The sequence below is a fragment of the Ipomoea nil genome, unplaced genomic scaffold (assembly GCF_001879475.1).
Source record: "Ipomoea nil cultivar Tokyo-kokei standard unplaced genomic scaffold, Asagao_1.1 scaffold1977, whole genome shotgun sequence".
Classification (NCBI taxonomy): Eukaryota; Viridiplantae; Streptophyta; class Magnoliopsida; order Solanales; family Convolvulaceae; genus Ipomoea; species Ipomoea nil.
This window is the reverse complement of record NW_017618405.1, coordinates 721069-737985: the sequence shown is the minus strand read 5'-3', so window position 1 is coordinate 737985 and position 16917 is coordinate 721069. Positions and strand designations below refer to the sequence as shown.

The window sequence follows — 16917 nt, the reverse complement described above, 5'->3', positions numbered from 1 at the left end:
TCTGTAATACATGTGAGAAACAACAAAATTGCAGTACACTGGGATATTTCACAGTCCTACAGTTCTATAGGAAATTCTCAAACAAAGCAACTTGAGAATTTCATTCATCTTCTTGTATCCCATAAGATTAAATCTCGAACCTTGTTGCTTTTATAGAGGGAGATTTAAAACTTATAGGAAAGTGATTACACGCTTGAAGATATCAAATGATCAAGTTTTTGTTCCCTGATGTTTGCTGTAATTTTGTTGTTTCTCACATGTATTACAGATTACAAGCACTTTTTCCAACAATGAGGGGGCTACTTGTGCGAAGTTGGGGTTCAACCTTTTTTACATCCTTCTCAAAGTGAGGGGGCTCATTAGCCTCTGTGGTTCATGTTCAGTTGAGTCCTCCCATATGCTCTGTCGGGCCGAGGTGTGGGGGCCCCTTGGGGTTCAACCTTTTGGAAAGAATATAAACCAAAGCAAAAGGAGGGAGAAAACTTCTAAAGAAATTTGTAAGTTAATTTTTACTATATTATTATAACAATATCTATTGTAACCATATATTTCAAATTATTTATTATCATCCTATATTGACAGCAATTGTGCCAAAACATAAGCGGTTTCGAACATCATATATGATGAATGTCTTAAACTAATGCTTTTTCCTTGTGTATTTTAGTGTTTTTGCTTGTTACTCATTATTTTATAGATTCATTTTGGTCACTTATGAATTTATTGCGTGTGTTAGGTGATTTGACGAAGAAATGATGTTTTGAAGCATTCTATGAAGTATTTGATCAAGTTTTTGGTGTCACCTTAACACGAAGACACATTTGATTAACCAAAGTGATGATGTTTAGAGTTTAACACGTTTTTGGAATGGATCATGGCGTGACCTGAGGTTGAGGAGAGCACCAAAGTGATCACCGACACAATGAAGGCGTACCCGGCTAGCCGCGACGTGCCCGCACCCGTAGTTACCAGGCAAAATTCACTGCCTGGTGGCTACAGGTGTGGCCACGGCTGTGGTTACCAGGCAGTGTATTCTGCCTGGTGGCCACAGGCGTGGCCATAGCCGTGGCCACGGGTGTGGCCACGGCTGTGGTCACCAGGCAGTGTATTCTGCCTGGTGACCACAGGTGTGGCCACGGCCGTGGCCACTGGGCAGATGTTTCTGCCTGGTGGCCACGGGCGTGGCCACGCCCATGGCCAGCTCCCTGTTTTTTTTTCTAGCAGCGCGATTTGGCTCTTTTTAAAGGGAATTTTTCCACTCTTTAAGACACTTTTCATTTCTCTTTCACTCCACAACTAGGGTTAACTTTAGAATAGCTTAGATAGGAGTAGATTGGTTGTTTCTTTCCATTTCCAAGCTCAAGAACATTGCAAATCTTGGATTTCAAGGCTTCAATAGAGAAGTGTTCTTTTTATCTCTTCTCTTTACTTTTCATCTATGCTTTCAATTACTCTTTCAACATTGTGCATCTTTTGTTATATTATGAGTAGCTAAGTGTTTTGGGACTAGGATTTGGTTTGATTTCTTGCTATTGATGCATATTTGAGTTGTATTGCATAAAGAGGATTATTTGGGTGTCCTAGGGTTAGTTGTGTGAATTGGGTTTGTTGTGAAATTGTGTATAATTGTTGGATCCCAATTATATGCTTGATTTGGAGTGTGTTTGTTGCTACGAGAGTAGAGCTTGTACACTATCCACACATTCACACACTTAATGCCTAATACGAGAGTATTTCGGGTATTAAGGAGACACTACAAGAATAAAGACATTTAGTGACAATTTTTTTGTGACACTTCATAATTTAGTCACAAATAATACCCTTTTTGTGACCAAAAAAATAATTTGACACTATTGTGTGGTGTAATTGTGATAACTTTTTTTTGGTCACAGATAATATGGTAACTGTGATGAGTAAGTATTTGTTACGAATAAATTGTCACTGTTACTATAATAATTGTGTCGTGACATGCGTTGTCACTATTTGTTGTCACTAAATGTATGTTTATTTTGGCGGCATTATAATTATGGCGGGAACGAATGTAATTGTGACAAAAAACAATGTTGACACAACTTTTTGTGACAAATAATTGTTGGTCACTCTTGTTGATAATATTCGTGACAACGTTTTTTGTCAATAAAAGTACAATTGATTTGTACCATTAGAAATTAGAAACAATTGTGAGAAGAAATATTGTTGTCACTAATATTGTCATTTTTTGTGTTAAATTATTACAAATATTTGTGACGCTCTATAGTTCCGTAACAAAAATTACTAAATTGTGACAATAATTGTGTTGATTTCTTTTTTTTTTTTTTTGTCACTAATTTATTATAATTGTGACGAGTAATTAATTATTAGAATGACTTCGTCACTATAATCACTAGAATTATTGCCTTGTGTTCTTGCTTGGGCAACCTTGGGTTGAATTGCCACGAGAGTGGAGTTTAAGGTGAGGTTGCAAGTCCAAATAGCTACGAGAGTGGTATTTGGACACTTTTGTGCATCTCACTTACCCTATGCCTCGATTTAATTCCCTAATCCTTAGTACAATTTTTGGCATCTTAGCTTGAATCAACCAAGTCCCGGTCCTTTGTTTTACTTGTCTTATTTGTTATTGGCTTAATCATATCAAACCAACTTCTTATCGATAGGTTTAGCTTCTAAAAGGGTAGTTTTAGCTTGTGCTTAACTCCATTTTACATCAATTCCTAACATTACAAGAGCCATCTCCAGTAGAACGATATCTAAACTCTATACTGTGATTTGATACTTGATGGATGTGTGAAAACCGTCCTCATCAATATATGACAATGGGTTTTGTTGTTTAATTAATGAATGTCATAAATTGATGATAAAGGACTTATGAGTTTGAGTTCCTTGACCAGACAGATGGGAAAATAGCCCTCGGCGCTTGAGAGGACGAGTGAGCCCTCGGCGACTGAGATGAATAAGTCCTAAAAGTAGTAGCAGTCTAAAGAGCAAGTCCTTGACAAAATCAAAAAAAAACAATTTCTCTCAACAACGAATGGAAATAAAAAAATCAATGACTTCATTGTTGTGGATGAAAAGTAAGTACCCCACTTTAATTTATTACTCTTATTAAATTAAATAAATTAGTAACTACAACAAAAAATAATACATATGCATTTAATTAATTTAGAATTAGATGTCTATAATGCCTTTATTCAAAAATAAAATCATTATAAAAAAATTTAGAAAGAGATATAATTTCAATTTATTTCATTAGTTATATTATCATTATTTTCTACAATTCAAAAATTCTTATCTTCAAATTAATTATATTTACTACATTGTCCATTGTCTTTTTTTTTTACACTATTTTATAATTAAATATCAAAGTTATAATACAAAATATGTTATATATTTATTTACCAAGTATTTTATACAAATATAATAAATATTAATATTTTGTTCAATACTTTCACATGATAATCTACGAGACACATCTCATAACACATGAAACATTTAGGGGAAAAAATTTCCACTGCTAAATATCAACAGGCACTTGCAAGATAGTTCATAGTACAACTAAGATCCCAGTTATATAAACAGCAAGGCAAATCTAAAACTTCATACACCATAATCTAATTGCAAGACTTTACCTTCTATGCTACCACCAGTAACTCAATTGCACATGACACACTACCAATAAAAAAGAAGATGACATGTATTGAATATGAAGACAATGGCAATGCTATCCAAAAGAGAATTAAGAACACTCAGAGAAATTTAAACCAAAAGTAGTATTTATTTAGACTATTGTTTTTAGACTAAGTATGTAGACTAGCGTTACTAAGTTGCAAACATTTATTTTAGTGACAATTATAATCTCTCATATATTATCTTGCATTTATATACTTTGAATTACTGATTTAAATAAATAAATTCAACATTCAATTACCTATACATGAACATCTCGTATATAATCTTGCATTGTTATATTTTGAAATACTTATTTAAAAAAAAATAAAATTATTGGGCATTATCCATTCGCGCAATGCGCGTGAAAAGCTAGTGGGTTACATATAAGGATAAATAAAAAATGTTGCGTGCATCATTATCACCTATTTTAAGAGTTAAGTTCACCATATATATGAAAGAAATATTTAACTGACTAAGGATAAATATTCTCAACATGAGAGTGACCAATTACCATTATTAGTACGATGTTGTTCTCCATATTGAATAATATAATATCATCTATTGCATTAATTTTAAAGTGCGATATTATTTCATCCTGCTATTATGTGAAGAAGGTTATATCAAGGTAGAGCTCTAACCTTCTAATTCCAACGAGTAGTTTGAGCATATCAGAGAACATGTCAGAACCCCTGAGGATTGCAGACAATCTAGCATGCTAGAATAACGTAATAAGAAATAACTAAATAAATTTCTCGTTTAGAGAGAAGGCTGTGATACCATATGACAATGTGAACTTTTGTGTTTATTCACTGTAAGCTAAAGAGCTTTAAATAGTAATACAAAGCCACAAAGGCAGGAGAGGTTACACCCGAAACAGAAGACTAGGAAAGCTAAACAAATCTAAGCCACATAAATAAAATAAGGAAATAAGAATAGGCTAAGTCTTCTTGATTGTTTGTTATCTGATTTAATGAATTGATTTCTTATTCTAAAAACGAATAGGCTAAGTCTTGCTGATTGTTTGCTATCTGATTTAATGAATTGATTTCTTATTCTCAAAAAGAATAGGCTAAGTCTTAACATACTCATGGTGTTCTGATTTCTCACAATAATCCCATAAGATCTATTATGAGTTGAATAAGTGTAAACACTAGTTAGTTATGATCCGTTAATTTAGCTTACATGGTTATTTCTCTATTCTATTTAAAGCTTTGTAATAAGCGGTAATGGAGACAGGAAATACACTTGTTCTTGAGCTCTTATTTATTTTCCTGGGAGTCTAGTTCTTGCTCAAAAAGGACTATCGATACATTTGCGGGGCTATCGTATCATAGGTCTAAGGTATTTTGATATAATTCTATCCTTGCATTGATAATTATCTTGGGACAATATACACTTTAATTTATTTGATAGCACTAAGTTCATATCAATTTCGTATCAGGTTCAAAAAAATTATAAATTAAACAGTTTGCATCCCCTAGTTGGAAAAGGCATCAATGACGTAATTGTTGCATTTGCAATGAAGGTGAAGAACGTCATGCTTTCAAGGATTAAGGCCATGACTTTGTTCGTTGCACTATTGGGGGCGCCAACCTCCTCGCAATAGTTATTGCGTGAGTCGTGGTCTACACAGTTGTTTGCGAGGACTGTTGCCTGGATCACAGTTTAAAAACGATGTCATTTTACTTAATTTTAATTTATTTTTTTGCGTGCCCAGCTACAACATATATTTTTATAACTTATAATGTACGCTATTCTAAAACATAATGTACATTATTTTAAAGCATAATTTACATTATTTTAAAACATAATATACATTATATTACCCCAGATGTTTCATTATACTAACACGTAATGCACATTATTTTAATACATAATGTACATTATTTTAACACGTAATTAATGTACATTATTCTAAAATATAATGTACATTAATTATACTCCTAATATTCACGACGATGTTTTGGACCGTAGTCCACGCATCTTTGTGTACCGTTTGCCACCTCCTCGACAATACCAGTATGTTTGTTGTATCAGCTACTCCGTATTTAATAACATTGTATTGTTCTTTGAATATTGGAGTTGAAAAGAAAGCTTATAATAGGCATTACTAAACTATATATATATATATTGTGGATTTCATGTAAATATAATTCAAACACTCGCTAACTTGGCATTCCTAATGTTTATCTTGATCAATATGATCTCTTTCCAAGTAGATCTACAAAACATATTCAACTTGCTGGTCAAATAGAAAACCTCCGATCCAAGCCACGTCATATAGATCCATCATGCTGCACAAGTAGATGTTTCTTCAATTCGTTTCGAGCGAATCCCCCAATATATACATATGGTTCAAATACATGTAGGAGACTCTGTAACCTATCTTTTCCTTCACCCACAACTCAAAAATTTATACTTTCTAGATTCTTTTAGCCATGGAAGTGTCTATTCGTATTTCGTGTTTGTTGCTCTGCTTGCTTTTCGGCCTAGGGGCTCTGGTGCTTAGTTTGGAGGACATGTCAGCATCGGCATTTTGTTCACGGGCCGACACTTGTGGATCTCATATCTTTGGAACTCACGAAGTGCCTTCAACACCACACCTCTATACCTTTGCATATTGCCTTCATTATTCTCACATTCGTCAGTCAGTTGACCAACCACCAGCTTAGAATCACATCGTATGTGAACCCTTTCCGCCCGTAACCCTGTAAGAAGCTTAAGTCTAGGTGGTCGAGACCATTCAAGGGAGAGGAAACATGTTTGATTAGGTGCAATTTGAATAATCATAATTATTGGTAGTAATTGGTGATTAGAGTAGATGAAAAGTAGAGCCTTTATGCTTACAATTGGTGGTTTCCTTAGCGTTTTGGAGGACCATAATTTGAGTTTGCCTTGCAACTCTATATTGAGAATTCATCGCGCTTTTATAAGAATGAGTCGAAAGAAACAATGATGCCTATGTTGCCTGAAGCTTGCTCCTCTACCAACGGCCGGCACCGCCAGAAATCCAGATCGCCTAATCATGAAGGGAGGTTCCTACATATTCCTTTTAGAACGTGTAGACTTTGAAAATTATTATCTTTTAAGGGGAGTGACATTTACATAAATCAATCTTGAAAAGAGTGATGCTAAAATAGTCCTCTATGAATTGGCCTTATTCTTATTGTGCATCTTGTGAGCATGTTTAGATCCACAAAGGCAATTGTGCTCGGATGTTCCCCTAACCCAACCCGAAAATAGACTAGAGAAACTGCAACATTCTCAATCCCTGTATTTGAATAAATCCTGAATTAAAGGTTCTTTAATGAAACAATTAGTGCAATACATGAATACACATATATCATGTACTCTTTCCTCAACTAGATTGTTTTATTTAATTTTGAGTAAATACCCAAATGGTCCCTCAACTATAGCTAAATTCACAAATTGGTCCTTAACTTTTAATTTTAACCAATTAAGTCCTTAACTTTGTAATTTTGACACGATTTGGTCCTCCATCTAGTTGACCGTTTGTTGACCGTGATCGACGATCTCCAGAAGAACCTTCAGCTCTCGTCGGAGCACGTAGAGACCTCCAGGATGACGTTGCACCGGTTCGGAAACACGTCGTCTTATTCGCTCTGGTACGAACGCAACTACATTCAATCCAAAGGGACGATGAAGAAATGCGACCGGATTTTGGTAGATACTTTCGGCAGTGGATTCGAATGTAACAGTGCAGTCTGGAAATGCAACTTCACCGACGATGGACCATGAAATTACATATATATCCTCAAAAATCACAGTCAACAAACGGTCAAATAGACAGAGGACCAAATTGTATTAAAATTACAAAGTTTTAATTGATTGAAATTGAAAGTCGAGGACCAAATTGTGAATTTAACTATAGTCGAGGGACCATTTTAGGTATTTACTCTTTAATTTTTTTAGTAAGATTTTTAACCTATAGTAATGTCTAATAGGAGCGTTATAAATAAATATATGTCAACATTAGTAGAGAAATTATATTATAATAACAATACATGCATCTTCATCCTTTATAGTCTTGAAATTATACTAAAACTTTATATATTATGTATATACATATTGGATTCGCATCTCTTGTCTTCTATATATTACTATATTTATTTGTTCACATATATTACTATATTTATTTGTTCACGCAAAGAATCATCTTATCCACTGTAGGTTTAACAAAACAAGATCCTTTTCGTCATAGGTTAAACTGTCAATATAAATCTTAAGTCATCTTTATTTTTTGGGAAAAGGTACAAATAGGCCATTGAACTATTTGGGGGTTAGCAATTAAGCCACCGAACTCAAATAAGCTTCAAATTGATCTATGAACCTGCAAAAAAAGTGCAATTAACATTTTTAACAGGTTAACAACAAGTTACTGCTGACTAGGATGCCATTTGTAATTTTTATTTTTTATTTTATTATTTTTATTATCCTAATCAGCATTTGACACCAAAAAAAAAAAAAAAAAAACTTAAGCATATTTCTTCTCTTCTTCGTTGCTCCGAATCGGCTCCGATCTCTCCTCTTCTCTTCTTCGTTGCTTTGTCGCGAACATCAAATCCTCTTCTCTTCTTCGTTGCTTCGAATCGGCTCCAATCTCTCCTCTTCTCTTCTTCGTTGCTTTGTTGCGAACATCGAATCGGCTCCAATCTCTCCGGCTCAACTTTACTTTTCTCCGGAAAACTCTACAATAAATTGGTAATTTCTTCTCTATTTTGCTGTTTTTCTATCTTTTGCTGTTGTTTGCGTAATTTCTTAAATATTGAAATTTCAATGTATTTTTTCTAATTCAAAAATGTCGCAAACAATCGAAAAAGAGAGAAAACAAAAAATGTCGCAAACAATCGCTAAAGAGATAAAGCGAAAGGGTCAAATGTTTTTTTTTTTTTTTTTTTTTTTTTTTTTTTTTTTTGGTGTCAAATGCTGATTAGGATAATAAAAATAATAAAATAAAAAATAAAATTACACATGGCATCCTAGTCAGCAGTAACTTGTTGTTAACCTGTTAAAAATGTTAATTGCACTTTTTTTGCAGGTTCATGGATCAATTTGGAGCTTATTTGAGTTCGATGGCTTAATTGCTAACCCCCAAATAGTTCAATGGCCTATTTGTACCTTTTCCCTTATTTTTTAGAAATAAAATTTATTATTTTTCCCTTTTATTTAATGTTTATACAAATAAAATAAAATTAATGTAAAAATATATTACTAAAATATAAGAGGAAAATATGCTCCTACGTCAACGGTTAAAGTTGCTTAAAAAATAGAAAAAAGTTAATAAGTCAATTTTACAAACTTAAAAGTTTACAATAATTATAAAATCAATCCCGTACTCTTTTACTAAAATCGTCAACCATTAATGAACTTAAATGCACAGAGATCAATCTTCAGGAAGATCATATTCTCATTTGATCCTGCCTAAGAAGCAACAACGGCAAATATACTACTTAAAATAATTAACAGTTAGAAAAACTACAAACCACTTAACTCAAATCAAAAGTAGACTTAAAAGGCTTTTCCCTCCTCCTTCATCCGGGCTTGGGAGCGGCTGCTTTCACAGGCGGAGTTAAAAAGCTAACCAAAATTAACAATAAATGGAACTATCTAGACAAGATTGCTAACTACTGCATACAAACACACAGAAGATGAAGCAGCACTCAAAAGGAAGGAGCATGCATCTCTCTGGGTGGGTGATTAAAGATTACTAGCACAGAAGGTGGAGACTATTAGCAAAGCATAGAGAGTGAAGACCTTAACAACTCTACAGAGGGAAAAGAAACATTATATTTCTTCAAAATCAATGATTAATACCACCTATCTCAGAATTCTCTATTAACCCCATCAAATTTAATTACAAACACTAGGCCACCTTTTGCTGTTTCTGATTCTTTTACACCATGCTCAACAACCATAAAACCTAAATCAAAAAACAAGACTCACCTACATCTTATTGATCTTGAGCAAAAGCCATCCAAGATGAAGTTTAAAATTCAACAGCATGTATTGGAGTGATAATTGCACCTCTGATCTAAAACATTCCATTAGCATAATTGTCATAACCATTCCAGCACTCTGAAATGATGTATATGAAAAGTCTACAGCAATGTCTTCAAGCCAAAAAAACATAACCTGTTCCAAAGTAAATTATCCCGAAAAGTAGCATAAAATAAGTAAACCAGCAGAATAATCCAACTTGTACTCACTTTCTTCAAGAAGACGAAGAACACACTAGAAAAAATTGTTCATTGTTCATAACTAAAAGTCCACCCCTTGTGTTCTGTCATCATACATTGAATCACAGCTTCCACTTAACTGATTATACATCACTGTCTAGTTTGATTGAATATCTTTCTTTGTGACCAAGGCAACAAGAGAAAAAGTTTTGTTGAACAATATTGGATAGTTTTTCTTCACTGAAATTCAAAGTGTTCACTTTATCCTCCCCAGGTATCCAATGATCAACAGCTTCGGCAAACAGGACCCAGAACAATAGATACGTGGCATGAAAGGTCATAAAGGTTGAATGACAAACACAAAAATATATTTCCACTGACACCTACACCAGCTGTCTTCATCAATCCCATACTTGGATACACCTCACAACAAAATGCAAACTATAATCTTACTGGACATCACCCATAAACTAAATTAAGACAGAGAATCAGATGGGCTATTATAAAACTGTGCTTAAATGAAAGAATGCAGTAGAATATGCGATACATAAAAATAAGAGAGTAAAGTGACACAAAATTATAAAGACAGGCAGCTGATGGACATTCACCATGTATTCTGTAACACTATGCAACACAAAACTAGACACCATAGTAATAAAAAGGTTTAATGCCTTTCTTATCTATCCGTCCTTCCAAATGAGAACCATGATCTTGAAATCAGCACATTTTGCTCTGACATGAGCAACAAAAACAACCTATCTCATAAAGAAATCACCATACCAGCAGAGAAATCATATTAACAGCCTTATTTAAGATTGCTCCCATCCACCATAGCTGAAGGCAAAAAAGTGACACACCCTTCAAGATGTCCATTCAGTCGTTCACCAATCCATATGCTGAATCACAAGTTCCAGATAAATTGATATGCACACAAGGACACCATAGTTCATCATACGCACTGACAGATTTGACTGACCACAGGAAAAATGCAAAAGGCACTGGTTGAACTATGATTGATGAATAAAATCTCTAAAATAAAGGAAGGATCCATATACAGCATTACTTATCATAAAAGATACTAGCTGTTAGTTGTCCTTGGGGAGGCTCAGTAATCAGGTTGAATGAAAACTAGCAATGAAATTCAGGAAACCACAGCCTCCACCAACCAAATTGCACACTATGAAATGTATATCATCCTATCAGTTAGGAGCATATGGACCAAAGAAAACAAAAATGTGGAAGAATCAAAAGATTAGATAAGTGTTTTGAAAGATATAAGAGAGGTCAAGTCACAACTTCCCACAGCCAAAGAGAGGAATGATTGAACCATACAGAGTATAAAAGAATCAATGTGAAACAATGGGCAATGATATAAAAGATCAATTAGAAACAATGGATGGTGGTATAAAAGGATGAATTAGAGACATCAAAACCATGATATCACACATAACTATGTATGAAACAGTTCTCTCAACAGAATCAACTAGCTTTTCTTGCTCTGTAACCATAGAAAAAACAAATGACAGCTTCCCTGGCTGCACCCTTCCAATGTTATATCCCATGCATGCAAAAACTGGAATGGCACCTAAAAAGAAAATTCCAAAACCTGTTTGCTTAGATAGGATCAATAGATCAAACTAAAGACAAAAGCCACAAAATTAAATTCGAGTCCTCCCCCCAATAATCCCCTTCTTAAATTAAATCAACTAGCCAATAATCCAAATTCCTTACAAGAACTCACTCTTCAATCCAATAACTCCATAGCAATCAACATCTACAGAAAGTTTAAACCAAAATCAACAGTAAACTTCTTGATCACCCCAAAACAAAGAAAAGAAAAAAGAAGTTAGATTCTCTGGCCAATATTATTAAGGGATCCAATCCACATAGATGGCGTAATATCTAATCTTGAAGATCATCAGATTGTTGGCATAGCTATGGACCTAGCATCAACAAAGTCAAGAACCACTTAGTTTATATGCATCAGGCAGTAGATGGATGAGAGTGATTAGATTTTTTAATAACACCAAACCGAAAACTTCTCAAGGAACAGATCCAGCCAATAATGCAAATCCATTACAATAACTCACTTCTGGACCCAATAACTCCACAGCAATCAACATCTACAGAAAATTTATAAACCAGAATTCAACAGTAATCATCTTGATCACCCCAAAACAAAGGAAAGAAAGAAAAGGTTAGATGTAGCTGCCCAGAATAAATAAGGGATACAATTCGATTAGATTGCAATGTAGATAGCATCTAATCATGAAGATCGTCACTGTTGGCATAGATATGGACCTAGCATCAACAAAATCCAAAGAAACACTTAGTTTGTATGCATCAACACCATAACACATCAATAGATGAATAAGAACAAAGACGTTTGATAAGAGATAATAACACCAAACCGAACACGTCTCAAGGACTGGATCAAGCCAATAATCTACATCCGTTATAAGACTCACTCCTCAACCCAATAACTCCATAGCAATCAACATCTACAGAAAATTTATAAACCTCAACAATGATTATCTTGATCACCACAAAACCAAGAAAAGTAAAAAAAAAAAAAAAAAAAAAAAAAAGGTTAGATGTAGCTGGCCAGTATAAATAATGGATCCGATCCAATTATATGGCGATCTAGATTGTATATGATCTTGAAGATCACCAGACTATTATGGACCTAGCATCAACAAAACCGAGAGAACTATGCATCAGCACCATAACACATCAATAGATGGAGAGAACAAAGATGGTTGATGAGAGATTCTAATAACAGCAAACCGAACACGTCTCAGGACTGGATCTAGCCAATAATCTACATCCGTTACAAGAACCCACTCCTCAACCCAATAACTCCATAGCAATCAACATCTACTGAAAGTCAGAAAATTTATAAACCTCAACAGTAATCATCTTGGTCACACCCAAACAAATGAAAGAAAAGAGAAAGGAAAAAGAAATGTAGCTGGCCATTATAAATAAGGGATCCTATCCAATTAGATGGCAATCTAGATAGTATCTAATCTTGAAGATCGTGGCAAAGATCCAGAGAACCACTTAGTTTGTATGCATCAGCGCCATAATACATCAATAGATGAATAAGAACAAAGATGTTTGATAAGATATAATAACACCAAACCGAACACATCTCAAGGACTGGATCAAGCAATAACACCAAACCGAACACGTCTCAAGGACTGGATCAAGCAAATAATCCACATTCGTTACAAGAACTCACTCCTCAACCCAATAACTCCATAGCAATCAACATCTATAGAAAATTTATAAACCTCAACAATAATCATCTTGATCACACCAAAACAAAGGAAAGAAAAGTGAAAGGAAAAAGAAAGGTGAGATGTAGCTGGCCATTATAAATAAGGTATCCGATGCAATTAGATAGCGGTCTAGACAGTATCTAATCTTGAAGATCATCAGACTGTTGGCATAGCTATGGACCTAGCATCAACAAAACCGAGAGAACCACTTAGTTTATATGCATCAGTGCCATAACACATCAATAGATGGATGAGAACAAAGATGTTTGATGAGAGATTTTAATAACACCAGAACGAACATCTCAAAGACTGGATCTAGCCAGTAATCCACATCCGTTACAAGAACTCACTCCTAAACCCAATAACCCCATATCAATCAACATCTACAGAAAATTTATAAACCTCAATAGTAATCATCTTGATCACACCAAAACAAAGGAAAGAAAAGAGAAAGGAAAAAGAAATGTTAGATGTAGCTGGCCATTATAAATAAGGTATCCGATCCAATTAGATAGCAATCTAGATAGTATCTAATCTTGAAGATCATGGCATAGATATGGACCTAGCATCAACAAAATCCAGAGAACCACTTAGTTTATATGCATCCGCGCCATAACAACACATCAACAGATGAACAAGAAAAAGATGTTCGATAAGAGATAATAGCACCAAACCGAACACGTTTCAAAGACTGGATCTAGCCAATAATCCACATCCATTACAAGAACTCACTCCTCAACCCAATAACTCCATAGCAGTCAGCATCTACAAAAAATTTATAAACCTCAACAGTAATCATCTTGATCACCCCAAAACAAAGGAAAGAAAAAAGAAATGTTAGATGTAGCTGGCCATTATAAATAAGGTATCCGATCCAATTAGATGGCAATCTAGATAGTATCTAATCTTGAAGATCATGGCATAAATATGGCAATCTAGATAGTATCTAATCTTGAAGATCATGGCATAGATATGTACCTAGCATCAACAAAATCCAGAGAACCACTTAGTTTGTATGCATCAGCGCCATAACACATCAACAGATGAATAAGAAGAAAGATGTTTGATAACACCAAACCGAACATCTCAAGGACTGTATCTAGCCAACAATCCACATCCGTTACAAGAACTCACTCCTCAACCCAATAACTCCATAGCATTCAACATCTACAGAAATTTTATAAACCTCAACAGTAATCATCTTGATCACCCCAAAACAAAGGTAAGAAAAGAGAAGAAAAAAAAATGGTTAGATGTAGCTGGCCAGTATAAATAAGGGATCCGATCCAATTAGACTGTTGGCATAGCTATGGACCTAGCATCAACAAAACCGAGAGAACCACTTAGTTCATATGCATCAACGCCATAACACATCAATAATCCGACACCGGTCACCGGAACTCACCGTTCAACCAGATAACTCCATACCAATCAATATCTACAGAATTCACCCGGTAATTATCTTGATCGCCCAAAAACAGAGAAGAGAAAAGACAAACTAAGTCGCACGTATCTTAAGATGTCGCCGGAATATTAAGGAATCCTATTAAATTAGATCGTGATGGAGATAGTATCAAGTTAGAGAGACCCATTAATATTCAGAATCCAAATAACAACCAATAAACGCAAATACTAAATCTCCAGAATATTAAATCGAAGCACAGTATAAAACAAACTGATGGCGTGTTGAGACAAATACAACCAAAGCCAACCAAAGCTATCGCCAAAGCGAACCCAGAGCCTTGTAGCAAGAACCCTAAATCCAAAGATAAAAGGGATGAAATCACGAATAGAGGAAGAGAGATTAGAAAAAGATTTGGGAGGGAGGGAGAGAGGTATGATGGGACTGTATTTATAGAGTTGATGGTGGCGGTTAGGAATACACGTTTATTGGACTATTGGCCACGACGGAAATACTATTCATGGTTCGTATTGAAGTAAGAATCATTAATCATTAAGTAATATAAATATATGATATTATAAGTAATGTTTTGAATAATTATTTATGGTTAATGATTAGGTTTATTAATTGTTGCAATAATTAATAAGTAAAAAGAATAAAAATTTATAAAAATAATAATATCTACATCTACATCTGCCTTCAAAAAAAAAAAAAATCTACATTTACCAATCTAATAAAAGCCAATAAAGTTATGTCCTTAATCGAGAACAAAACATATGTTGGTGTAATTATTTGTTCAATTGAATTGTTCAAATTATTTTAATTTTAATATTTTTTATGATTTTTCTTATTTACTCTTTATTATATTATATTTTCTTCCTTTAAATAACCCTGCATTCCGACAGGGCCGGCCCTGAGGCAAGGGCAGGCTGGGCCCTTGTCCAGGACCCATGCTTGGGGGAGGGCCCCATCCTATCTCTTATACATAGTATATAACTATATATGCATTGAGTATAAGTAATTTATAACATATGTTTTATAATAAGGTGAATTAGCTTCGTTAGTAAGATATTTGAATTTTAACTTCATTTAATCAAAGGCCGGTGATCAAATCCTTCCCTTCACATTTTAGAATTCCTCAACTTTACTTCAATTCTTTGCTTATATTTTAATGTCTCGTTTAAAAAAATTATTTTTATTGATTTTTTGTGTTTAAATATATAAATTTTCATAAACATATTCTGAAAAAAATTTATATTAAATTTTTAATGTAGTTTCTAAATTTATAAATTTTTATATACTTATACTAAACATATTATTAAATATTGAATTAAAAAAAAAAAAAAAACTTCAATCAACTGATGTTAACCAAACAAGATACATAAAAATAGGACGGAGGGGGTTCTATGATATATTTTGAGATTGAATTATGAAAAAAAAAATTAAAAGATAATTTACTCCGTACCTTTTTATTATGAATATCTAATCAAATGTAATATAGAAGTTTCTATCATGTGTCATTATATTCACATTATTCTAAAAAAGTTTGAAATTTATCTAGTTAAAAGAAAAAGTATTTATAAAAATCATATAAATATAGAAGATGTGTGATTTATAATATGCTTTATATTCAAACTATTTTATCTAGATAATTATGTTTCATATATTTTTGAAATTTTTTTATTGCGTTTTGAAATATTTTAATTTCTTGCTCCTAGTCAAAAAACAGATTTTTAGCTTCACATATGTTTGTTGTTTTATAAATTTTTAATAATAATTAATTTATTATTTATTATAATAACAATGTTATTGTTTATAAATTGACTCGATTTTAAATTATTTATTCATTTTTATAAACTATAATAATTATTTATTTATGAAGGCACTTATAGCATTAAGGAAAGCACTTGGAATTTTTTTCATGATTATTATTGTCGTGTAAAATTGTTAAAAACTTGTTAATCTTATTTAAAGTTACTAGTATTTGCCCCCGTGCGATGCACGGAATGGATTTGTTGTAATATATTAAAAATATTTGGATTGATATATAATTATTTAAATTAAAACACCAAATATTATATAGTGCAATTGAATAATTGAGTTGGGTCGATTATGTTTTCTGATGCTATCTATGCTTGAATTTGAACAAATAATTATTCAATTAATAGCCAACGTGTAGATGTACGCATCCGGTGCTGAAACTTTAGAGATTTTATATAGCAGTGTTTATGATTTGTATTAATTAGCCTAATTAGCTCTTTGTTTAGCTTGCAACTCAGTTATATAAATTATTTGTATAGAATATACAACATACAACATACAACATAAATATTAATATTAATTGATATTTAATGTAATATCACAAAAATAA

The 16917-nt window shown here is 33.3% G+C and overlaps 2 long non-coding RNA genes across 3 annotated transcripts; both read right to left on the bottom strand.

Annotated features, from left to right (window-relative positions):
* Nucleotides 1-3625: 3625 nt before the first annotated feature.
* On the bottom strand, nucleotides 3626-9916 carry LOC109147168. Its single transcript, XR_002048581.1, has 3 exons — nucleotides 9906-9916; nucleotides 5826-5828; nucleotides 3626-3739 (listed from the first exon to the last, which is right to left on the bottom strand). It is a non-coding gene; the product is annotated as an uncharacterized LOC109147168 (long non-coding RNA).
* Nucleotides 9917-11367: 1451 nt separating this feature from the next.
* On the bottom strand, nucleotides 11368-12706 carry LOC109147165. 2 transcript variants are annotated; one of them, XR_002048576.1, is made up of 2 exons: nucleotides 11888-12706; nucleotides 11368-11803 (listed from the first exon to the last, which is right to left on the bottom strand). It is a non-coding gene; the product is annotated as an uncharacterized LOC109147165 (long non-coding RNA). The 2 variants fall into 2 exon arrangements; XR_002048577.1 differs by having other exon boundaries at nucleotides 11893-12706.
* Between the last annotated feature and the right edge of the window lie 4211 nt (nucleotides 12707-16917).